The 25,565-nt window shown below is 37.9% G+C and overlaps 1 pseudogene; it reads right to left on the bottom strand.

Moving 5' to 3' along the window:
• Positions 1-453: 453 nt before the first annotated feature.
• The window catches only part of LOC101707685 (succinate dehydrogenase [ubiquinone] iron-sulfur subunit, mitochondrial-like), a 35,774-nt pseudogene continuing 10,662 nt past the window's right edge, over positions 454-25,565 (bottom strand).

Here is a 25,565-nt window from a genome sequence, read left to right as displayed (position 1 = left end):
GTCTGGTTGAAATTACTACTCTTACCTTTCCAGCAATTTTGCTCTATTATACTCATTGCAATGCACCTAGAAATGTGGGGACATAGGAATGTAGTCAGCCCTCTTGCCTGGTGGGGGCCTGCACATTGTAGACACTGATGCAAGATTACTGAATCATAAAATGAAAGAAAATATATTGAGAATTGAAGTTTTTTGCCATTCTTTCAACATAGAACCAGTCCCTATCATTTTACAAGCTCAAAGGCCCTCTGCAGTTTCAACAAGAACCTGTGGACTTCCTAACCCTACCCTATAACATCCGGAGTGCTTGGCCCACCGCCAATGAGGATGGAAACATTTTTTCCTCTGAAGGTATTCAAATCAGATAGAAATGATGTTCTTCTCTGAGCTTGGTCATAAGCCATGTCCAGTAGGGACAGTTAAATTAAAATTTTCTTCTCTTTACCAAAAAAAAAAAATTTTTTTTTTCTTCTCTTAGGGCTGGGGATTTAGCTCAGTGGTTTCACTGCCTCCTGCGCAAGCGCAAGGACCTGAGTTCGATCCCCCGTACCAAAAAAAAAAAAATTTTCTTCTCTTTGTAGGTTGCCATCATTTTCTTGGTTTCAGCTATCCATTTCCCTGGCTTCAGACACTTAGGACATGTCCTTGTACCATTCATGACACTGTGGTGATACAGAGAGAATGGGTCCTGTGTCTTGGCCAAGTTCTTCTCTGTAGGTCATTCGTAAGTCAGTGCAGTCCATCATCCAGCAGTTGGCCCACATAAGAACCATAGGCCCAAGGTATTTATCTCTGTCCCACCAGTCACTGGGGCATATTGTGTTGCAGTAGGCAAAGAGGATGCACTCTGTACAGCACATCCAGTTTCTCACAATCATTCATGGACTGCAGATACTGCTGCTTGCCTTCCTGAAATTCATTCTTCTTCAATTAGAGCTCAATGGTGTTGTACTGTGCATAGAAGTTGCTCAAATCAGGAACAAGATCCTTTACTACACACATATGCAGAAGAGTGTAGACTTTTGAGATTTTGTTGCTGGATAAGTAGTCCGATGTCACCTGACATGTAGGCTCGATATCTCTAACAAGGAACTGAGCAAGACACTAGAAGTGGTAAGAAAAGCAGAGGTTTATTAAAGGGAAAGTACACTTCACAAGGTGGAAGCAGGGCAATAGAAAGCTTAAGAGCAACCTTGACTCAGAGCAGCCCCATCTGGTTTTTGGGTTTTTTGGGGGGGGTACCGGGGATCGAACTCAGGACCTTGTGCTTGTGCAGCAGGCGCTGGAACCACTAAGCTAAATCCCTGGCCCTAGCTTTTTGTTTTATTAGAACTTTTCCCAGGTGTTGGCATCTGGAGTAGTACCTAATGGAACTCTATCCAATTAATTGTTGGCTCTACCCTTGAGTAGGGAAGTTTTTGAGCTTCTATGATTGTAGTCAGAACTTGGCTTGCCAAAGCCCACCAGGGGCATCAAAACCACAATGCTAATGATATTATAATGACCATGGAGTTATCTTTCATTACTCTAAAGCAATTAGAGCACATGCTCCTTGAGCTAATGCCAGATGTCAAGGAAGTATAGGGACAGAAACATATCTCCCAGGCTCATGCCAAGATGTCAAGGAAATAATAGATGATTAGGGCAGGGCGTGCTTATGGTCCAAGAGCTGGAAGGCATCCTGTCTGTTGTGAGCCTAAGGCTTGGATGTTTCCCCTATTATCTCCTGCTCAACTTTGTTGAGCATGGTGTCCATCAACTGGGTGCAACCTAGAGTGTTGCCTCCATCAATGTTCACTACACATGAACCACAGATACCTTCTCTGTATGATCTTGGGAAGAGCAGGTGGAATCAGTTTCATTTTTCATCTTGATTAAAACCTCCAATACTATAGGACCACATTTATTCAGATCAACCATGTAAGTCTGCTTATGAGATTATCTACAGTCTTGTTGATCTCAACAGTAGACGGCAAATTTTGGGATTCAGGGAGCTGTAGATGCAGCTTTCTGAGCCCCTCAGCAGATCAATAGGCAGGCTCCACCAAGGACTGTGATAGAACTGGCCCCTCAAGAAGACCCCAACTACCAGTGCCAAATTGGCTCCTTGGAAGCACTTTTAATTTGGATTACAGTGATGATTGCACAGCAGTATAAATTTACTAAAAATGTAGTAAGCTATACACTTATAATGGGTGACTTACATGGTGTACAAATTTTATTTCAAGAAAGCTGTTGGTGGTTAAAAAGATGAGATGATTATGAATGGCTCTGGAGGGGCCATCCACAACATCTCCTACAAAAACAGGGGATTTTTCCCCCTCATAAATGTAATCAAGTTGTATGCATTTTTTATAAATTGATATTTTGTTTAATGTGTACTTGGAGAAGTTTTATTTTAATTGTATTTTATTGGTACATTTAGGGATACAACATAGTGACATTCATCATTGGAAATTTGTGCCTTTACGTAATCTCTCTCGGTTATTATTTTCTCCCATCCCCTGCCCTCCCTTCAAGCCCTCCATCCCTCCCTATTTACAAAGACTTTGTTTCCATTTTTTCATTTTCTCATATTAATTCCATTCCCTTCTTTCTCTTCCCCTACCACACCTACATCCCCTTCTCCTTTGCCCCTTTTCATCCTATTTCACATTATCTATTATACCTTTTAGTACTTATTTACACTTTCAGTTTCTCACACTAGAGAAACTATTCAGTATTTACACATGTGTGTCTTATTTATTTCACTTAAGAGTATCACCTCAATGTGCATCCATTTAGCTATAAATGTCTTTAATTTCTCATTTTTTATGGCTGAATAGTACTCCATTTTATAAAAAAAACCCCACATTTTCTTTATCCAGTCTCCAGTTGATGGGCAATTGGGCTGCTTCCAAGTTTTAGCTATTACAAATTGTGCTGCAATGAACATGGGTGCACATATATCATTGTGGTATGATTCTTTTCATTCTTTGGGGTTGATACCCAGCAGGGGAATAGCTGTGTCAAATGGGATTTCCAGTCTTAGTTCTTTGAGGTATCTCCATTCTGATTTCCACAGTGCTTGCACCAGTCTACACTCCCACCAGCAGTGGAGCAGTGTTCCTCTTTCCCCACAGCCCCAACAGCATTTGTTATTGGTTGATTTCATGACAGCAACCATTCTTTCTGGAGTGAGGTAGAATCCCAGCGTTGTTTTCATTTGCATCTCTCAAATGACCTGTGATATTGAACATTTTTTTCATGTGTTCATTTGCTATTTCTACTTCTTTGTCTGAGAAATGTCTGTTCATTTCCGATGCCCATTTTTGGATTGGGTCTTTAAATTTGGGAGGTCTGATCTTTTAAAGTTCTTTATAGATTCGAGATAGTAGACCTTTGTCTGAGGAAGAGCAGGTGAAGATTTTTTCCCACATTGTGGGTTGTCTCTTCACACTGCTGGTGGTTTCTCTTGCTATGCAGAAGCTTTTTAATAAGAAGAGATCCTACTTGTTGATTGTTTGTGCTAGTTCACGGGCAACAAAGGCTTTGTTCATTAAATCTTTTCCTACACCAATGTCTTCAGAATTCTACCTAACCTTTGTTCCAGCCGGTTCAGTGTTTCTATTTTAATATTCAGATCTTTAATCCATTTTGATTTTAGTTTAGTGGATGGTGAGAGATATAGGTCTAGTTTTAATCTTTGGCAGGTTGAAACCCAATTTTTCCAGCACCATTTATTAAAGAGGCTATCTTTCCTCCAGTGAGGGTGTTTGGCTCCTTTATTGAAGAGGAAATGACTGAGTATGTCTGGAGTTGTTTCTGCATCTTCTAATCTGTTCCACTGATCCTCAGGTCTGTTTCTTTGCCAGTACCATGCTGTTTTTATCAAAGTAGCTTTGTAGTATAGTTTCAAGTTGGGAGTTGTGATACCCCCTGCCATGTCTCTGTTACCTAGAATTGCTTTTGTTATTCTGGGTTTCTTCTTGTTCCAAATGAATTTTTGGATTATTTTCTTAAGGTCGGTGAAGTAAGCTGCTGGGATTTCAATTGGGAATGGATTGACTCTATATGGCAGTTTTGGAAGTATGGCCATTTACACTATATTGATCCTTCCTACCCTGGAGCAAGGGATGTCTTTCCATTTTCTGATATCATCTTCAATCTCTCTCTTTAGAGTGCTATAGTTTTCAGAGAAGAGGTCTTTGATTTCTTTTGTTAGGTTGATTGCTAGGTATTTCGGTATTTTGGATGCTATTGTGAAAGGAATTGTATGCCCTATTTCTGTCTGAGTGAGTCTTGTTCATGTAGAGGAAAGCTATTGATTTTTGTGTGTTGACCTTGTAACCAGCTACTTGACTGGATTTGGTTATTAAGTCTAGAAGACTTTTGGTGGAGTTCTTGGGGTCTTCTATATAGAGTATCATGTCATCTGCAAATAATGACAATTTGACTTCTTCATTTCCTATCTTTATTCCTTTTATTTCTTTCTCTGGTCTAATTGCCGTGGCTAATGTTTCCAAGACTATATTGAACAGGAGTGGTGATAGTGGACATCCTTGTCTTGTTCCTGATTTTATCAGTTTTTGACCATTTAGTATGATACTGGCGGTTGGCTTTTATCAGATTGAGGTAGAGAACATCTATTCTAATTTTTTGTAGGGTTTTTAAAATCATAAATGTGTGTTGGATTTTGTCAAATTCTTTTTCTGCATTTATTGATATGATCATGTGGTTTTTGTCTTTGGCTCTATTAATATAGTGTGTTACATTGATTTGATAGATTGATTGATTGATTGATTTGCATATGTTGAACTATCCTTGCATCCCTGGGATGAATCACACTTGGTCAGGATGTATGATCTTCTTAATGATCTTCTGATTTCTATTTGCCAGTGTCTTAGTAAGGATTTTTGCATTTATGTTCATTAGTGAGATTGGCCTATAGTTCTCTTTTTCATTGGGTCTTTCTCTGCTTTGGGGATCAAGGTGATGTTTGCTTCCAGGAATGAATTTGGGAGTATTGCTTCCTTTCCAATTTCAATGAAGAGTTTAAATAGTAGTGGCAGTAGTTCCTCTCTAAATGTCTTCTAGAATTCAGCAGTGAAGCCATCAGGACCAGGGCTTTTCTTAGTTGATAAGTTTTTAATTATGTTTTCACTTTCATTGATTGATATTGGGTTGTTTAGAATTTGTAGGTCTTCTTCGTTCAACTTTGGTAATTCATATGTATCTAGAAATCTGTCCATTTCTTCTGTGTTGACCATCTTATTGGCGTATAGGTTCTGGAAGTAGGTATTGATGATCCTCTGGATTTCTGCTGGGTCTGTTGTAATTTCACCCTTTTCATTCCTAATTGCATGGATTTGGGCCTTTTCTTTCCTTTTTCTGATAAGGTTGGATAAGGGTTTGTCAATTTTGTTGATTCTTTTGAAGAACCAACTCTTGGCTTCACTGATTTTTTTTGTATTGTTCTCTTAGTCTCCATTGCATTGATTTCTCCTCTGATCTTTATCATTTCCTCCCTTGTATGAGCTTTGCGTTTGTCCTGCTCTTCTTTTTCTAGAAGCTTGAGGTTCAGCACCAGGTTGTTTAATTGGGCTCGCTTTGTTTTCCTAATATGAGTATTCACTGCTATGAATTTCCCTCATAAGACTGCTTTCATTGTGTCCCATAGATTCCAATATGTTGCACTGTCATTGTCATTTAATTGAAGGAACTGTCTGATCTCTTCTTTAATTTCTTCTGTGACCCATTGGTTATTCAGAAATGAGTTGTTCAATTTCCACGTTTATGAAATTTTTGTGATTTCTTTTGCTATTGATCTCCAATTTCATCCCACTATGGTCTGATAATATACAGGGGATAACTTCAATTCCTTTGGACTTACTTAAACATGATCTATGAGTGAGCATGTGGTCTATTTTGGAGAATGACTATGTGCAGCTGAGAAGAATGTGTATCCTGATTTTGTGAACTGGAATACTCTGTAAATATCTGTTAAGTTTATTTGTTTAAGAGTTTGACTGAGTTCTAGTATTTCATTACTTATTTGTTGTCTAGTTGATCTATCTATTTGTGACAGTGGGGTATTGAGGTCTCCCACTACTATTGTATTATTATTAGTGCATATATGATTTTTCATGTCCATTAGTATATGTTTTATATAGTTGGGCACACTAGCACTTGGTGCATATATATTTATGATTGTCATCTCTTCCTCTTGGATTGTTCCCTTTACAAGGATGTAGTGTCCTTCTTTGTCTCTCTTAATCAGTGTTGGTTTGAAATTCACTTGATCTGCGAAGTGGATAGCTACTCCTGCTTTTTTTTAGGTTCCTGTCACATGGAGTATTGTTTTCCACCCTTTAACTTTCAGTCTATGAGTTTCTTTTCGAATTAAGTGTGTTTCTTGTATGCAGCATATTGTTGGATCTTGCTTCTTGACCCATTCTGCCAGTCTGTTTCTTTTGATTGGTGAGTTGAGACCATTAACTTTGATGGTTATGGGCCAGGGATTTAGCTCAGTGGTTCTGTTGCCTGCCTTGCAAGCGTAAGGACCCGAGTTCAATCCCTGGTAACAACAACAACAAAAAATTGATGGTTATAACTGATAAGTATTGATGTATCCTTGTCATGACTTTTTCTTTTTGTTGGATTCTCCCCCTTTGTGTTTAATTTCTTGTCATGCCTGATGGATTCATTCTGCTGTGCTTCTTGGGGTTCCTAGGATATTGTCTAAAATTTTTTGGAGTGCTGGTTTGATATTCATGAAGTTCCTAAGGTGCTCTCTGTCATAAAAGTATCTTATTTCTCCATCAATTTTGAAAGATAGTTTTGCAGGGTACATCAATCTGGGTTGGAGGTAGTTTTCCTTTAGGGCTTGGAATACATCACTCCAAGCTCTTCTTGCCTTGAGGGTTTGCATTGAGAAGTCTGCTGTGATTCTGATGGGTTTTCCTTTGTATGTGATTTGTTTCTTTTCTCTAACTGCTTGTAGAACTTTGTTCTTCTGCTGAGTTTCTGGAATCTTAACAATTATATGCTTATGCATAGACTTTTTCTGATCAAGGCTAGTTGGAGTCCTATATGCCTCACTTATCTGTATGTCAAGTTCTTTTCCCCTGCTTGGGAAGTTTTCTGCCATCACTTCTGTGAACAGTTATTTATGTCATCTGCACTCTCTCCTGTTTCTTCATTGACTCCAATCAGTCTTATGTTATTCTTCTTTCCATTGTCTAGCAGCTGCTGGATTGATTTCTCATGCTCCCTTACTATTTTAAAGAAATTTTTCTTTTCCTGGTCACTAATTGCAATCTTATCTTCTATATCTGAAATTCTGTCCTCACATTGGCTCTTTCTGCTGTGTAGACTTTCCATGGAGTTTTTAATCTCTTGGAAATCTGTTTGCATCTGTTTTATGGATTCTATTTGTTTCCTATGTTGGGATTCCATCATGTTCCTCAGCTCCTCTCTAGATTTATTAATCATATCTTGCACAAAGAGCACAATCTCTGCTGTTATCTGAGAAATTATTTCTGACTTCATTTTTCCCAGATCCTCTTTTGTTGCCAGTTCAGGGAGTCCAGGTAGTTGAGTATCAGTGTTTCATCTTATTTCCCTTTAGGGAAGTGTGGTTTTGAGACTTGTTTAAGTGTCTTCTCATTTCGATGGATGTGTGTGTGTGTCTGTGTCTGTGTCTGTGTGTGTGTGTGTGTCTGTTCGGCTGGCACCTGCACTGCTCACCTCCTCTGTGCTGGGAGTTGTGGTATGGCAGACTGGAAGCCTAGTCCTCTGTGCTGGGAGTTGTGGCACGGTGGCCCGGAAGCCTCTACCTCTGCACTGGGAACAGTGGTATGGCAGCCTGGAAGCCTAGTCCTCTGCACTGGGAGCAGTGGTACAGCCACCCAGAAGCCTCCTCCTCTGCAACTTAGAGAAGTTTTTTGATGCACAACACTTATTTAGTCAATTTTCTTCAGTGTTAGGGACCAAATACGGGGCTTTGCACAGGGTAGGCAAGCCCTCTACCACTGAGCTACAATCCAGCCACTCATCAATTTCAAACAACTAATTTTTCACATCTCAATGTGAAAATCTCTTAACATTTACTTTACATGAGCATCAAAACCTGAGAGTGAGTGTGGGTGGCTTGGTAGCAAATCTTAGAAATTATAGCAAAAAACCACTTTTTAATGACATTTTCTATCACTGATGATTTGGATGCCACACAAGACATCCTGGGGGGGGGGATATACCATTGATGACTCTGAATCAAAAGTGATCAGAAGAGTCAGACTCTCGGTGTGACATTATTTTAAGAGTACCTTCACCTATTTATTTCCTTATTTTTCCTTTTTATGCTTGCAAAGAGTGAAGATTTGCAAATGTAGCATGAAATAGGTACAAAAGAGCTCTTTCACTGAATATAAAATATAAATTTTGTGTAAGAAAGCATTGTGTCATAGTTTGATTGTCAGTATTGTTCTTCGTATTGGCACAACAACTGATGTCATATGGAATTTTTAGATTGAAAAGTTTACACATTTAAAATTCTAACCATTGAATATTTCCTTCCAAAAGATTATATCAAAAAAAGTTTTGAGACAAGGTCTAGCTATATTGCACAGGCCAGCCATGAACTCCTGGGCTTGAAGGATCCTCCTGCCTCAGTCTCCAGAGTATCTGGGACTACTGGCATATGCTTCATCACCAGGATATACCAATTTACATGTGTACCAGCAAAGTACCAAGGAATCTATTTTGGCCTACAATAGGTGTTTTCTTACTATAAATTTTTCTTCTTCTGGCCGGGGTTGGTGGTGCATGCCTGTAATCTCAGCACTTGGGAAGCTGAGGTAGGCAAATCATTGTGAGTTCAAGACCAGCCTGGGCTACATAGTGAGTTCAAGGCCAGTCTGAACTATGTAGTGAGACTCTGTCTCAAAAAAAGATTTTTTTTCCTCATGTGATCCCCCAAAACTGTTATCTCATTGTTTTAATTTGCTTGTCTTTTAACTTTACTTATAAGCTTGTGGAAAGGACAATTTTTACATGGCTAATTTGTCATTTTTTTGCACCTGCATAAGATATATATCAAAATTATAAACAAATTTCCTATAATATTTGGTTTCAATATTTGTATGATTTCTTTTTACTCATTTCTTTCTTTATTTTTGAGGTAGAGTCTTAGTATTGCCCATGTTGGCCTTGAACTCACTATTCTTTTGCTTTAGTTTCTCAGCTAGCTGGGACTACTGGAGTGCCCCACTGTATATGGCTTGCCTGTATGATTACTTTTTTGGTGGGGGAATAGGAGTGGTGATTTTTGAGACAGGTCTCACTCTGTAGCCCAGGCTGATCTTGAGCACATGACCCTTCTGACTCAGCCTCTGAGTGCTGAGATTATGGGCTTGGTGCCACCATATGCAGTCACTTGTATGATTTGTTAATGTTAACGTCCATAATCTATGTGGAATTTACTTTTGTTTTGGTGTACAGTAAATATTTTATTCTATTCCAGATGGATATATAGCTCTTTCAATAACATTTATGGACTTGTACACCTTTTTTATTGTGCTTAGAAGTTCTTATTTGTAAATCTTACTGCTCTCAATAAAGAAACCTTAAAAAGAAAAAACAGCTTCACTGTTCTTAGTAAAGAAGCTTTTTAATCTGGGCATGATGGCAAATGCCTGAAATCCCAGTACTTTAGAAGGCTGAGGTAGGAAAACTATAAGTTTGAGCCCAGCCTAAGCAACTTAGTGAGAACTTATCTCAAAATTTAAAAAATATTTTTAAATAGTTGAGGGTGTAGCTCAGTGTGAAGGGCCTGAGTTCAATCCTTACTACTTAAAAAAAAAAAGTCTTTTCCAAAAAGTTTTTATTTCTCCATAGTAATGTGCATTTTAAATTACATGTCTTTATAGAATGTTTCAGAGTCTATAATGAAAGCCCCATCATTGTTCTTTGCAAAAGACTTTGGGCTATTATTGAGCTACTGTTCTTTCAGATAAGTATTAGAATCTGTTCATCAAGTTTTATTTTAAAATTCTACTAGAAATTTGATGAGCATATATTATTCTTTTTTCTTCAATCTCTTTACACTCTCTCTTTGTGGTCTAATCCACTCCTATGACTTTTTTTTTCTTTTTTTTGGTACCAGGGATTGAATTTGGGTCCCTGTGCTAGCAAGGTAGGTTGTGTAACCACTGAGCTAAATCCCTGGCCCCAAACTCCTATGACTTTAAATACCACCTGAGGATGATTTTGTGTATATCAAAATTATAGGAAAAGCAGTTTCAGTTAGGAGTATGAATATGAAAGGTAAAATTATAAATTTTCCAGAAGCAAACAGGAGAATGCATCATTATGACCTTGAGGTAGACAATTATTTCTTAAAACACAATTTATTATCTGAACAAAAAAAAAATAATGAAGTGGATTTCATAAAGATTAAAATATTCTGCTTCTGAAATAACACTGTAAATAAGTGAAAAAGGAAGCTACAGATTGAAAAAGACAAAAGATAGGTAAGCATAATATCTAAAGAATTCTTACAAATCAAGAAGAAAAGATAAGCTGAACTTCTTAAATGGGCAAAAGATTCGAACAGAGATTTCACTAAAAGAGTTATCTCCTAAATCTATGAAAAGGTGCTCAATAAATTAAAATCATAAGGAGATATTAGTACAGATTCACCAACATGGATAAAAATATAAAGATTGGCAATTATTTTATTTTATTTATTTTATTTTGAGACCAGGTCTCACTATGTAGTTCAGGTTGGCCTTGAACTAACTATGTATCTGAGACTGGCCTCAAACTCTCAGTGATCCTCCTGCCTCAGCCTTCCAAGTGCTAGGATAATGGGTGTGTGGCACCACACCCAGCAAAGATTGGTAATTCAAAATATTGGTAAGGATGTGAAATAATGGAAAAAAATATAAAATACAGCAACAATTCTAGAAACTTGTTTGGTAGTTTCTTATAAAATGAAGCACCTATTAACTGCATAATAGAGAAATTCTACTCTATACCCTAATGAATATATATGTTAGGCCTATGCCCCAATGAATACAGGTGTTGGAAAAAAAAGACTTGTACAGAAACAATCATAGTGTTTTATTTGTAATAGCCCAAACTGGAAACAACCTGTAAATCACCAGAAGAATTAAAAATATGGTATATTCCAATGGTAGAATACTACACGGCAGTATAAAGGAATGAACAGAGGATCCACACAATGAAAAAGTACGCAATTCAACATGGAGGACAGTCAAGACACATTCACTGAAGGCCAGCATTGTAAAAGGAGACAAATTAGCACAGCCATGTAGGATGAATAGTAGTGATTGATATTCTAAACAGGTATCAATCATCTGGGAAGCCTCCCCAGGAAATATCCCTGACCCACCCTTATTGAAAATCCTTGTATGCTTGCTATGTGACTTCCTCCCCCATTTGATCCCCATTTAATCAATACTACCTGGGTGACTGTACTTGTAATCTTATTGGACGGTCGTGGTTTTGTCCCACCTTATGCCCACCTTGGAAATTTCCATTGGGTGTTATAGTTTCGTCCCACTTTGTACCTGCCTCACCACATGGCATGGCTGTATAAAACAGTCTTTGAAAAGTGGGGTGAGCAGGCAACCCATTTTCCAGTTCCCCTTCTGTCTCTCTTAGACAGAAGCTTTCTTTCTCCCAATAAATTTTTCCTACTCTTAAAAAAAAAAAAAGAAGAAAAAGTACACAATTGCATAATTCTGTTTACAAGAAGTATAAGAATGGGCAAAACCAAGATTTAGACTAGTTAGGGCTGCACGTTTTGGTCAGTTTAGATTTTCTGCTTATTATGCACAGCTGGGTTCAATCTGCAACATCAAAAAAATATCAGAACAGTGATGGTGCATAATGTAATGCGGGCTGAGGGTAGGATGACAGGATGGGAGGGCATTTACTGAAGTCATGGAAATGTCTTTATCTTGTAGATGATGGTTGCACAAGTGCATGTGCTTGTCAGTGCTCATCAGGCTTTGCCTTTAAGTTTGTTCATTTTAAATACAGAAATTATACCTCATTAAAGTACTTGGTATAAAGATTTGCAGAAAGGTGACAATGGGTATTTGTGAGATTTCTGAAGAGGAGTACAAGACATGTTAATGGGCTCTAAAAGTTGATGACATTTGTTCTTTATTAAATTTTGAAACTTTAGAACAGGAATGGCGGCATGTGCCTGCAATCCCAGCACCCAGGAGGCTGAGGTAGGAGGCTGGCCATAAATTTGAGGCCAGCCAGGTCTACATATGAGTTCATATGACTGGACTAAATAGAGGGACCCTGTCTCAAAAAAATTTCTTTTTACCATTTTACTTGATAAAGTCCACTTCCAGAAAATAGAATTGAGACAAAGAGAGAAAAAGTTGTACATGACATAGTAAGACAAAAACAGAAATAGGATTAATTACTTAAAGAAAGCCCTGGCAATAGAATTAACTAAGTTATGGGTAATGACAAATACAGGAAAAGAAGTAGTTCTTCAGAGGAAAGGAAGCAGATCTTGGAGGAAGTCTTCAGAGAGAAAAGGTAAGGTGAAAACACTAATTAGATATATATGACCTCAGGGAAGTCACTTAACCTCCCTGGGGATGATTCCATTTTGCAGATTTTCTGAAACGATAGACTAGAACTAAATAATCTCAAGGCGTCATTCTACTAAAGCACAATACAATAATTATTATTCCTGAGTTACCCAGAAAAAAACTAATTTGTGTTCTCTGTATTTGTTTAGCAAGGCAGAGACATATGAAAAATATTAATTTGTAATAAGAAATTATTGATATGAGTGCCTACCCTGTGCCAAGCAATAGCCTAAGCAATATACTTCTATTGTCTTATTTATTTATACTTTAATTACTGAATGAAGTTCTTAATTTGCATGCTTGCATCAGGTAAAAAATATTTTAAAATACTATTTATTAATCTTTAACAATGATAATGTAGCATTATTACAGAAAACCAGGAAAATATGGAAAATCTTAATAGAAAAAATGAATCCTGTCACCCCAAAAGTAACTAGTAACATTTCAGAACATACCCATTTAATCTTTCATATATATATATGTATGTTTTGATTTTTTTTAAAAATAGAGACCAAATTCAACATATTCTTTATATATCCTGTTTCTATTTTTAAAAGCAAGGGTTTTCAATAATCACATAACATTCCATTTTATAATTATAAGGAATTAGATAATCCCTTATTGTTGGCCATTATGAAAAAGTTTGATACCAACGATGTAAATTTTAGTTACATGAACAATTCCCTGCAGCAATGTCTCAGTTAGGGTCCCAAGAGGAAACAGATGGTGTGCTTCAATAGGATAATTTGAGTGTTAAATACAAGAACCATTTACAATGCATTGGGCAGGGAGTAGGGGACCACAAGTAATAATGCAGTCCTATATTTGACAGCACCGCTGATGGTACACTTTGGCCTGAAGGGACAAGAGGGAGGAAGGAGCAGTTCCTGGAACCCAGAAAAATAAAGAAATCTCCATGGATACAGCTTCCCCACAGAGCTGGAGGTGGCCTGTGGTTGAAAAAGAGCAGCCAGCAGACAGCAGCTCTGCGGAGGGAGCAGGGATAAACATCTCGGCACTCTCTTGCTCTGTACCTCTACGTGTGCTTCCAGGTGGTCAAAGGGCCAAGGAGATAGTGAAAAACACACAGGTCAGCCTGTGTGTGCACAAAAATATGGCAGAGAAAAGTGAAGAGTACACTTGGAGGAGTAAATGGAGTTCTGAATATGCACCCCTCCCATTCAGACAGAATTTTTAATAGCTTGGTCCAAATGTCAGAGAAGGGTTCTTACTGAGGCTGAGTGGGATATGGGAGTACACTCCTGTACTCAGCATTCTGGGAGGCTGAGGCAGAAGGATGGCAAGTTCAAGCCTAGTCTGGGCAACTCACTGGTTTTTCAAGACCCTGTCTCAAAAAAGGCCTGGGGATGTACCTTAATGCAAGTATGGGGTTGAGGGTTTGTGTGTGAATTAAAGACCTACAGGATGTTAGAGGATGTGCAGATGTGAGAATGTGAAAAGCAGGAAAAGAGCCCTCTAAACAGAGGGGAAAGCATCTCCAAAGTCCGTGTGGTAGGGAGGAGGAAAGGACTGAAAGACCAGCGGGTGAAACAGAAAGACAAGGCAGAAAACAGAGTAAAAGAGAGCTGGACATGTCGGTAGGGCATGCTTAGCTCTCACTTCGGATTTTTATCTTTATCTTAAAACAAAGGCACTACGCCATTAACAAGGTATTAGCCATTCAGAGACAGATTAGATTTGTGTATTAAGAAAATCACTTTCCTTTCCTTTCTCTTTTGCTTTCTCCTGCGTAATCAGCATGACGATTTGCCTTCTACAGACTCATCCCCAGCTATTCGTCCTTTAATGTCTCCTTCCCTCACTTTGCTGTAGGACTGAGCACATTTATCTTTGCATGTAACGCATCACATAGCCCACTGCAAAGTACGTCCTTGTTTATTATTTATCGCTGTAAATCTGAGTCTTACTTGGGACAGACTCTGTATTAGGAGATCTATGAGCAAGATCCAGCCCCCATCTTCCTAGGTTAGACAGCTTTTCGAGGACACTGACAACAAAAAGGCAATTCCATGACCCCAAGATACAAAATGTGCACGGGGCAGGGACAGGGAATTGCCCCCAAGATACAAAATGTGCACCGGGCAGGGACAGGTTCCCGGGAGAATACAGGAGACTGGAAGAGTAAGCCTGGGCACAACCTGAGTGTCATTCCGCTGCTAGGTGCAGACTTAGGCCTGCTTCTCCCTGCAAGCCCCCCCCCCCCCCCGGCTGTATTAACGATTCTCACTTTTGGGCGTTGGGAGTGGTGGTGGTGGGGGTCAAGGGACATCTCTAACATCCCCCCAACCCCGGCCTCTGCACGAATCTGTGAAGTGCGGGAGCCAGGAGCACAGTCTTCCTCCCCGGTGGCGGCCACACACAGCAGTGCAGTGACCAGCACAGATTTCTGTAATAATAGCGGGTGGGTTAATGAAACACTTGTTCATTTCAAACTTCTGGAGACTTCTTCCACTTGAGAAGTGTGGACTCATCCTTTCCGCAAACCCAAATCCCGCACCCCAGCTGCGATACTCAGAGGCTCCCCGCCCACCCCACCGCCGCGCGGCCCCGCCGGCAAGCTCCCCCAGCGCCCGAGCGCGCTCAGCGACCCGGAATTGGCGAGTTCCGTTTCAGTGCTCCGGCGTCCGAGGAACCAGTGGCTGGAGGAGAGGAGGAGCCCGTGTAGATCACACTGAGGTGACAAGGAAAATACGGACAGGATTGCAACAGGAGTTTGGAGGAGGGTACTCAAAGAGACCCTCATTAGGCTCACACCTGAGTTTACACATAGTGTGCCTTTTACTGCTCACATTATATCTATTGGTTTTCCCTTTGTAAAATTATGGTTAATAGCGAAGAACTGGACCTCAGTAGCAAGACCCAGATCCTATGTGTTTCCTGACCCTCTGTGACTCTGTAGCTTTAGACAAATTATCTGCCCAAGCTTCAATGTCTACCTCTATAAAATGGAGCTGATAATAAGTCATGTACCTCATGGGGCTTACTAGGGGGCTGGGTGTGTAGAAAAAGTCTAAGGAATGGTAAGAACTGTCACTTTATTATAATTACAAATACGATGGTGATCATAACTTGGGATTTTGTGTGTCAAGATTTTTTATATGCCACTATTAAGCTAGCAATACTTGGGGACTAGAAACTATCAGAGGACATGAAAGTAACAGGAAATTCAAGACTGAATGTTATAGCTTGCTATATGATGTTTCTCTTTTAGAGCTTGTGCTTTTGTTTGGTTTTGGTATTTTGTTTAAGAGTGGACAGCTTATCAGATCTCATATGTGAGAACTTGGAGTGAACTCTCCTTTCTCTCAGGAATGTTATGTCAAACATTATCAACACCCCCATACATGAGTTACTGACCTCAATTACAGGAATTCAAAATACATATGTACTCATAAATATCATATCAGAAAAACACCAGCATACTCAAAACATGACCAATCAGGACACTCCAGACAGAATCATAAACCAGGCACATCCAATGATTATATTCCTTGGAAACATTACCAGCACTAACAAATATTACTACTCATAAGATTAGAGCTGATAATCACATATACCTAATGGGGAAAGTCTTAATTAGAAAACATAACACCTTTTCTACAGGTGAGATAATTGCCTCTGGTACTAATAAAATATATTGGATGATGGAAGTAAAGTTATCTCACACCAAATTAAAGACAAAAATCTCATGTGTATAGGTACAAAGAGGAAATCTGCAATCATCTTGAAATTTATTGTAAAATTGCCTAGAATGCGATGATACTTTTTACCTTCTAAAGAAATCAGTGCTGGGCTGGGGATTTAGCTCAGTGGTTCGGCCGCCTGCCTTGCAAGTGCAAGGACCCGAGTTTGATCCTTAGTACCAAAAAAAGAAAAAAAAAAAAAATCAGTGCTAAAAAAAAGAAATTGATGATAGATTTGAAGCAACTACAAATTCCACTAATGTTTTGAACTTGCTTCTAATAACATTAACATAACTAGAGATATTCAGAATTTTAGATACACACTTGACATTGAACAAGTACCAACACTAAGAACTGCTATACCATTTTAAATCCTTTACTCTTTTCTAAAGTGGAACTCAAAACTCTGTGGAGAATATAGTAGCACCATAAGCAGACCTGTTGACCTCAGTTTTTGACCCTATTAACCAGCCTCTCCTCATGCCAATTCTTCCATCCCCTCACCACTGACTGAAATGGGAATCTTTTCACCAGACAGGGTTCAGCAAAAAGCCAAAAAGCTACTCAAACAGCAGCTTCTATCTCAGGTAGAACAGTCCATGACCAGACTGGAAGAAGACTCTGATAGCAATATCTGGCCTAAATAAATCATATCAGGCCCCATCTGTTGTAACCCACCTGCTTTTGTAGCAACTCTTTCACCATAACTGGGCAACCTGCTTTCTCTGAAACTTGACAGTGAATTAGGTGCAGCTTGGGATACTATTCCAAGCTTATGCAAAGTCTGCCCTGATTTTATTTGTTACGTGTTGTGTCACACTATTGTAAAACAGCTATAGAATATATGTGGAATGGGCTCTAGGCTTTCTGTAACCAACTGGCATATGCCACTGTTTGTATCATGCAACAGCTTATTGCTATTGCTCAGCCAGATGCCTAGGAATTAAATTGAATCCTTTAGGAATTCATAAATATTGTCATAAATATTCATCTATAATAATGGCATCTAGAACACTTTTTTATTTATGCTTTGTTTAAAATAGATTTTGGTATTAGCACTCCCACAGTTACTGATACTAATTGGAGCAGCATTGTTTCTACTACTATTCCTGTTACTCTTAACCCCTTTGTTTCATTGCTGACATATAAAGGAAAATATTAAGTTCAGTTAATGACCAGGCAGGGTTAGGCAATATTAGCCAGGTTTCACAGAGACCAGCCTATGAAAACCCTGTTAAAATTGAAGCAGCTTTTGTACTACCATGCAAGGATCTATCTGATTATCATTTTAACCTCCCCTGCCATGAGAGAGTGAAACATATGGTTAGAAGAAATTTTCATATAGTTCACTGATAAAATCACACCAGATATTTTAAGTATGTAAAAATGAGAAATTATATGTGCTTACTCCTAGCTGATCCAGTGGATTTTTTTTGATGCTATTCAAGAATGCTTCATTAATGGAGGATGATCTTTAAATACCTTTTACTTACTAGTTAAAAACAAAATGACAATGCTTCTTACTTCAGCATATAGATTATGTGAATGGTATATTGAGTTTTCTTCTAAAGGCATGTACCACTTACCAATGTGGCAATAGCTTTATTATTGGCTCACATTAAAATAAGACTATATCCATATAAATTATGATTATTATGAGGAAGGAAACATTACAGGCTTCAATATAGATGTCATATTCAAAACACCTCCATTACAACCAGTACACTATTAGTGCCAATAATATTCTATGATGAAACACTCATTAACTACACTAAAAATATACCATTTACTAGCACTGACATTTTACATTTGCCATATATACAAAATCTTTGCTCAGATATTTTCCAGGATTATAATGCTACAAATGATAATAATATTACTTTATTGATATCAGAATGGTCTGATTTATTCTTTTATAGTAACACTTAATCATACATGAAACTGTGTTAGCCATTACTGTGGCTGTCTTCTTTAACCTAGCTACATTCTCCAACATCTGTCCTACTCTAAACTAAATTGTCAACATAGAACTTACCTTCTTATTTTCACCAACATTAACTACCACATTTAAGCATATCTAACAATATATCCATGGCATATCCACAGTTACATCATTTTCAAAAAAATTTTTTAAATGTAATGCTATAAGCCAACTATGTGTATCTATATCTATCAAAAAAGAGGCAATGAAAGTGAGGATAAAATTAAAAGATATTATGTACACTAGAAAGTTCATTTTGGCAACACAGCTGTGAATGTGATACCTCATTATAGATGGCCCTGGAAATATCAATTACAATATACAATTCTTCTGTGTGACAGAATGTTAGTATTCAACATCTCTGGAGGATCTGACGCTTGGGGACCACTTACATCTGTATCTACTTGTTATAAAATTATTTGCTCCATATATGTAGTATAATCATCTAAAAACACCTCTGAATCAGCAGTAAAAACAGCTTTTAATGGTAGCTGCTACCTATTGTGGCTTATACAACTTTAAATTTTACATGTGAAATATTCCTTAACACCGTATATGATAGTCTAAACTATTCTTATTCTAATATCAACACACTCTGGAAACCTGAAACTTCATGTGTTTCACCTTTACTATAATACTCAACAGTATACTTTGCACAGGTATCTATGATTAAAACAACCTCCTGGCATTCCCTTTTGGGATAATACTACCTCAATGATATAGAATTTTGCCACAACTGACCACTCTACCTTGGAAATCTAAAAAGAAATCTGATATATTATCGGATAGCATGTGGAATATATTCTCTGTTTCACTTACTACATATACAGATGAATTTATCTCATGGTCTACAACAAATCTATCAGAGGCTATTCAATATGCCTGTGAGTGGAACATTAATACTGTGACAACACATTCACATGGAAACTTATGGGCTGAATTAACTCTAGTGATCCCTATTTAACATATCCATGATTGACAGTGTACTATATATAAATTACCTATCAAAAAAATGAATGCAAATTCATGGACATTATGTCTAACTTTTTATACAACTGGTCAACCTTGCAAAGTTTATAGAGATAAAACTGATAATAAAAACCTTTTACCCTATATTATACATGGTACTTTTACATTAGGCTATTGTTTGACTCAATCTATTTCCAAACCAACAAACAAATTGTGAGCCAATGACTATGGGTACATTTAGTGTGATTCTGTCACCAATCATTGCAAGGCTTAATGAAGCAGACTGCCAAACTTCTGCAAGAGCATCTAAATGTTTACAATTGCTAATCCAGTTCAATTTCTGAATTACAACTGATTCTCTAAAAGTAGGACAACCCCTCCACTTCGTCCTGACACCTTCATTGGTGTTTAATTGGAGATGCGCTAGGTGAGGCCTCATAGTTCTCTGTGGTCAAACTGCCTCTTCGTCTCAAAATTTTGAGAAAAATCAGAAAAAATTTAGGTCTATTTAGTGACAGTTTTATTAAGTGTTGGAACTCAGCATTATTACAAATTCGATTGACAGCATACAAAGTTCTGAAAAAGAAACTTTGAAAGCCTTGGATATGTTTTATAAAGCTGTTGGAGAAAATGCTGTAAACAGTAAGCAGTTGCAGATACACTGAGAGATTTTTCCATTATGAATGAATGTCAGATGCTCTAAATTAAGTTAAGGGATATGTGGAGCATCACAGAAAATCAATGATCACAGGAGCATATTGGTCCCCAGACCTATCTGATGATCCCAGTACACTGTGTTTCGGTACTGGAGATCGAACTCAGGACTTTGCGCTTGCCAGGCAGGTGCAGCACCACTGAGCTAAATCCCTGACCCCCAGTAGACTTGACTAGATCAAAACTGACTCAGTATATCCTAACGGAGGTGACTCCTTAAATGTCTGTAAAATTAGAATTCTATCATGTAAAGGAGCATGGAACAACTCATGTTCCCTTTGTTGTTGTTTTAGTTTTATTTGGTTTGGTACAGGGGATTAACTCATAGTCTCTGCATTGAGCTGAGCTACATTTCTAGCCTTTTTTTTTGAGACAGGATTTCAATAAGTTGCCCAGGCTGAGCTCAAAATTGCACTCCTGTCCAGGTATGGCAGCACACAACTGTAACCCCAGCACTTGGGAGGATCTCTGTGAGTTCAAGTCCAGCCTGGGCTACATAGTGAGTTCCAGGCCAGCCTGAACTACATATTGAGACCCTGTCTCAGGAAAAAAAAAGTTGCACTCCTGCTTCAGTCTCCCAGAGTGCTGGGATTACAAGTAGGGACCATCATGCTTGACTTTATACTCCTATTTTAATCAATTGATATTGTGTCACAGCACATCAATTTCATGGATCATGACACCTATATAACCCCAAAACTTATTAAAATACTAATGGTCTAGTACCTATTACTATGACACTAATGCCTATTGTACCCATAACCAATAATCTTGGCAACTAGATGATTATTACATGCTCAAGAAGTCCTACTGATATGACATATTGGAATAGAGGAGATAACTAAGATTTTGAGTTATGCAATTGCATTAAATTTAAACAAACCACAGACTTTACCGTAGGAGGTAAAACATACTTTTCTAGGTTGACTGAAGATAATGGAATAATCAAACATGCAAATGAAATATTCCATATTGATATTCCTAATGTCAAATTGATAGATGTCAATAGAACCATAAGCCAGCTAGATAAAGTAAAAGAACACCTTACCCAGAAAACTATTGAATTACAAAAAATGTTATGAATGCTAAAAAAAAGAAAAAGAGCAAATTTCCAAAAATTATGATACCCTAAATTCTGGTATTATGGTAATTGAGCATATTTTGAATCAGGCAGTGAGTGCGTGTACCTGTGGAATGCTATAGAGTTGACATTTACTGGGAAAAAGAATTGTCAAGATAGTCTATTGGGTTAGTTTAAGAAAACTAACTTTTGGTCTTTCACTTATTGGGTATTATATCACTGATAGAAGCTATTATCATACTTATATGCTTAATTCTACATATATTTCCTACTAACTTGGCTTTAAGTCAAATATACAAGAAAGTAAAACATATAGTATAAGTGACTTAAAACCCCAAGGTGGGTTGTTATGTAGGTTTGAAACCATTCCAAATACTTACATAGTTTGCTGCATGATGTGTTTGTTTTGTGTTTTGTTTTGATGTTTTGTATAAGAATGGACATCTTCTCTCATATGTGAGCACTTGGAGTGAACTACCTCTTCCCTCTGGAATGTTACATCATATCTTACACACACACACACACACACAAACACATACACACACATGTTGCTGATTTCAACTACTGGAGTTCAAAATCTGGTAAACTCAAAAGTTTGATTCATATTTTGAGAGCGGAGGCAAGTGATGGCAAACCTGTTAGAGTCTGAGTGCCAAACTGCAACCCAAAACCAACTTATTTATCACAAAGTGGCAACACTGCAATTAAACCTGAATACTGAGGTTTTAGTTTAGAAAAAACAACTCTACATTAACTGTCAGGTAAAAGGGCCGAAGACCAAGACCAGACCAGGCCACAACAAGCCTTTATTAGGGGAATAGATCTGCCGGGCTGTCTCTGAACAAAGGAGAGACAAAAGCAATATGGCTGGGGCAGGGAGAGTCTTTTATAGAGACTGGGGTGGGGCTTGTAGGGGCTGAGGCGGGGTTGAATGAGGTAGTGACTAGGGAATGGAGGAGCCGGTGATGTCACTAGGTGGTAGGAGGTGAGCGAGTATTAGGTTACTGTCTAGGTGGGAACAGGGGCATGCTGGGAAGAAGGGTTTGTTCTTTGGTGGGAGCAACCATCTTGGCATGACGTCACACAGGGGAGGGGGCAAGGCACCATAGGAAGAGGGCAGCTACTATACTTAATAGCTGCTGAAGTGGTGGGAGACCTATCATTAACATCTTTTGTCTTTAAAGAAAAACACAATAACATGCGTGCCATAGGTTCACCACCACTGGCTTCAGCTGTGGCAGGGCTCCACTGTATTGGCTGCTTCTTTAAAAGTCAAGAGGGTATGTCATGCCAGGATGCACTGTCAGTCACTTTTGGGCAGCTCAAGCTGAAACAGGGTGGTACCGTTAGCCTTGGAGCTTTAAATCCTCCTTGTCTCTAGCATTCAGGATGTGTAGTGATAGGGCTCTGTTGTGGTGGTCAAGCCAGTGTCTCTTGAGAAAGATCCTTATAAAGGATCTTTCAATGAGACTTTACTTTCCAGAGAGGACTGCTTCTATCCTACTTGAGCAATTAGACATTAATAATCTAGGAAGTCACTCAGTATACAATTCATGTACCCTGTTTATAGAACAAAAAAAATAAGGACAAAGGAATAAGAATAATTCCTTATTCTTATTCTTCCTTTCTTTAAGCATTGTCAACTTAGGAAACAATCTCTTCATATGGCTATAAACCATGTGATTTATGGAATCATACTTTGATAATTTCCCTCTTTCTACCATATTCAATCTTAGAAAATGTTATGACTTTTAAAAGGGGGAAAAGGTTTCCTCCCTACCCTACCCTCACTTCCAGAGTTAACCTATAGAGTATGTGTTCTCTAGATTTTTTTATTCACATATCTCTACACAATTATGACTTATAGTAGTTAGGAATTTATTTTGCCACAAGGAAGTGAAAACTCAATAAAAGAAAGAAGTTTATTAGTCTCAAAAGAAAAAATCCAAAATGTCTCTATGTATATGATAAACAAAATGTACTATATAGAGGTACAATGGGATTTTATTCAGGCTTTCAAAAGAGTAAAATCCTTATTCATGTTACACCATGGATAAGCACTGAAGACATTATGCTAAGTCAAATAAGAACTCATATTCTACAATTCCATTTATATGAGGTACTTGGAATAGTCAAACACATGGAGACAGACTGTAGAATGGTGATTGCCAGAGCTGGGAGTAGGGCGGAAATGGCTAATTAGAATTTAATGGGTACAGAGCTTGGGGTGATGAAACTGTGCAGGGGGTGGATGGTGATAATGATTGCACAACAGTGTGAATGTACATGATGTCACTGGACTGTATACTTACATACTTTTTACCACAAAATGAAAAAGAAGAAAAGCCCAGGTGCAAGAATCACACAGTAGGCAGTGCAGGCAGCTGTACTGAGTCACCAGGAGCCCAGTCTCTTTCTGTCTTTCATTTCACTATCAGCTGCATTTGGCTTTTGTCCCTGCAGTCATAAAATGATTACTGCTTCTCTAGGAATCAGATCTATGTACTCCAAAAGTCATCTTGTGCAGTTTTATATTTTCATCGAGGAAAGAAGGCCTAGGTAGTGATGGCAAACCGTTTAGAGGCAAGTGCCCAAACTGCAACCCCAAACCCACTCATTTATGGCAAAGTCCCAGTACTGCAATTAAACTTGAATACTGAGGTTTTAGTTTAGAAAAAAACAACTCGTACATTTACGTCGTTTGTCTTAAAGAAAAATAAATAACACGCGTGCCATAGGTTCACCACCACTGGTCTAGGGGAATGTCTGCCTATAGTTCACCTTCCAGGACTTTGCTACATGATCTCTCAACTGGGAAAGCTACCTGACAAGTATCTAAAGTATAGAGTGGTAGAGTAAAGGGTTGTGAGTTTTGGAGTAGCTAAATTCAGTGTCTGCCATAGAAATATACAGATTTGTTTTGCTTTTATCCACAAATAAGCTCATACTGTGTACTATTTTTTTTTTTTACAACTTACTACTTTTTCTTAGCAATAAGAATTAGAACTTTCCATGGTGACACATATGAAAGCCTCTGGTTCCTTTAGTTGCTGCATGCAACCCTTGTTTGATTATTCTAAGGCACATTTTCTCATTCACATTTTGCAACCTCTAAAATTGGTATGCATCTTACAGTTGCTGTCAGTTGAGCAGCAGTAGTGATGTAGTTGTCATTACCTGCTGGATATGCATCGAAACTTGCAGAATGGAGCTTAGCTGGCTAGAATATTGATGATTCTTGAGTCTACACATTATTCAGAAGTGTCTGACTTTGACAAGAGGATTTGTAATATGCCTTAATCAGTTGGGCATGGTGGTGCATGCCTGTGATCCCAGTACTGAGGTGACTGAGGCAGGTGGATCACTGTGAGTTTGAGGCCAGCATGGGCTACATAGAGAGTTAAGGACAGCCTGAACTGCCTAGTGAGACCCTGTCACACACACATACACACACACACACACACACACAAAAGATATGCCTTAATCAATGTATTTCATGAGTACGTTCCTTTTAATGTATGCATAAGAATGATATGGATTAAAAATCTGTGTTTTAAGCCTCAATTAGCTTTTTTTAAAAGTATAAAATGAAAATTACAAATGCTAAGAAAGCTTCATGTCATTGTTTAATTAGGAGCATTTTTCTTTTTTAATGATACATAAAATAATGATGTCTATAATTGATGACATCTTGGAGACAATGAAATATGTTGTTCTACATTATTATTCCATAGCTATTTAATTATTTCTCTTTTGGTAAATGATTTTACTTGTGTGCTTTTTTAAAAATGATGATTCAGTAACTCTCTTATGTGCCTACTTTTTTATATAGTGAAAGCAGAATTTCTCTAAATATCTAGAAATGTACATTTTAAAATTCTAATAGCAACTGCCCTCCAAAAAAGGTCTTATTGATTTCCATACTCTCCAAAATATAACAGAAGCCATTTTTCCAATCAGTTTGAATTTTTGGTAAATCTAATGTCTGAAAATAGTAGCTCATTGTTTTAATTTTCTTATCCTTTAACCTTGTTAAGAATGCCTTTATCACATAAAAGTTAATTTTTAAAACAAATATTTTATTTTTGAATAGTTTTAGATATGCAGAAAAATTGTGAAGATAGTAGAATGTTCCCGTATCCCCCATACCTTGTTTCCCAATTGTTAACATCTTAAATCAGTGTGACACACTTCACACAATTAGAAAACTAATTTCAATGAATTATTATTAACTAAATCCCATATGTTACTCAGATTTCCTTAGTTTTTTTCAAACATCTTTTTTTGTTTGGTAGTTCCACACACAATAACACACAGAACGTAGTCATCATGTTTCCTATGTTCATAATTGTGAATTTTCCAAGAATTTCCTAATTTTTGATGATCCTGATGTTTTGAGGAGTACTCAGTAGGCATTTTATATAAAATAAGCTCTAAATTGGGACTTGTCTGATGTTTTTATCATGATTTAGACTGGTGTCCAGGTTTGGGGG

This window comes from Heterocephalus glaber, unplaced genomic scaffold (genome assembly GCF_053883595.1).
Source record: "Heterocephalus glaber isolate CG9 unplaced genomic scaffold, H.glaber_assembly_v1.0 deba00001481, whole genome shotgun sequence".
Classification (NCBI taxonomy): Eukaryota; Metazoa; Chordata; class Mammalia; order Rodentia; family Bathyergidae; genus Heterocephalus; species Heterocephalus glaber.
This window is presented reverse-complemented; position numbering and strand designations above follow the sequence as displayed.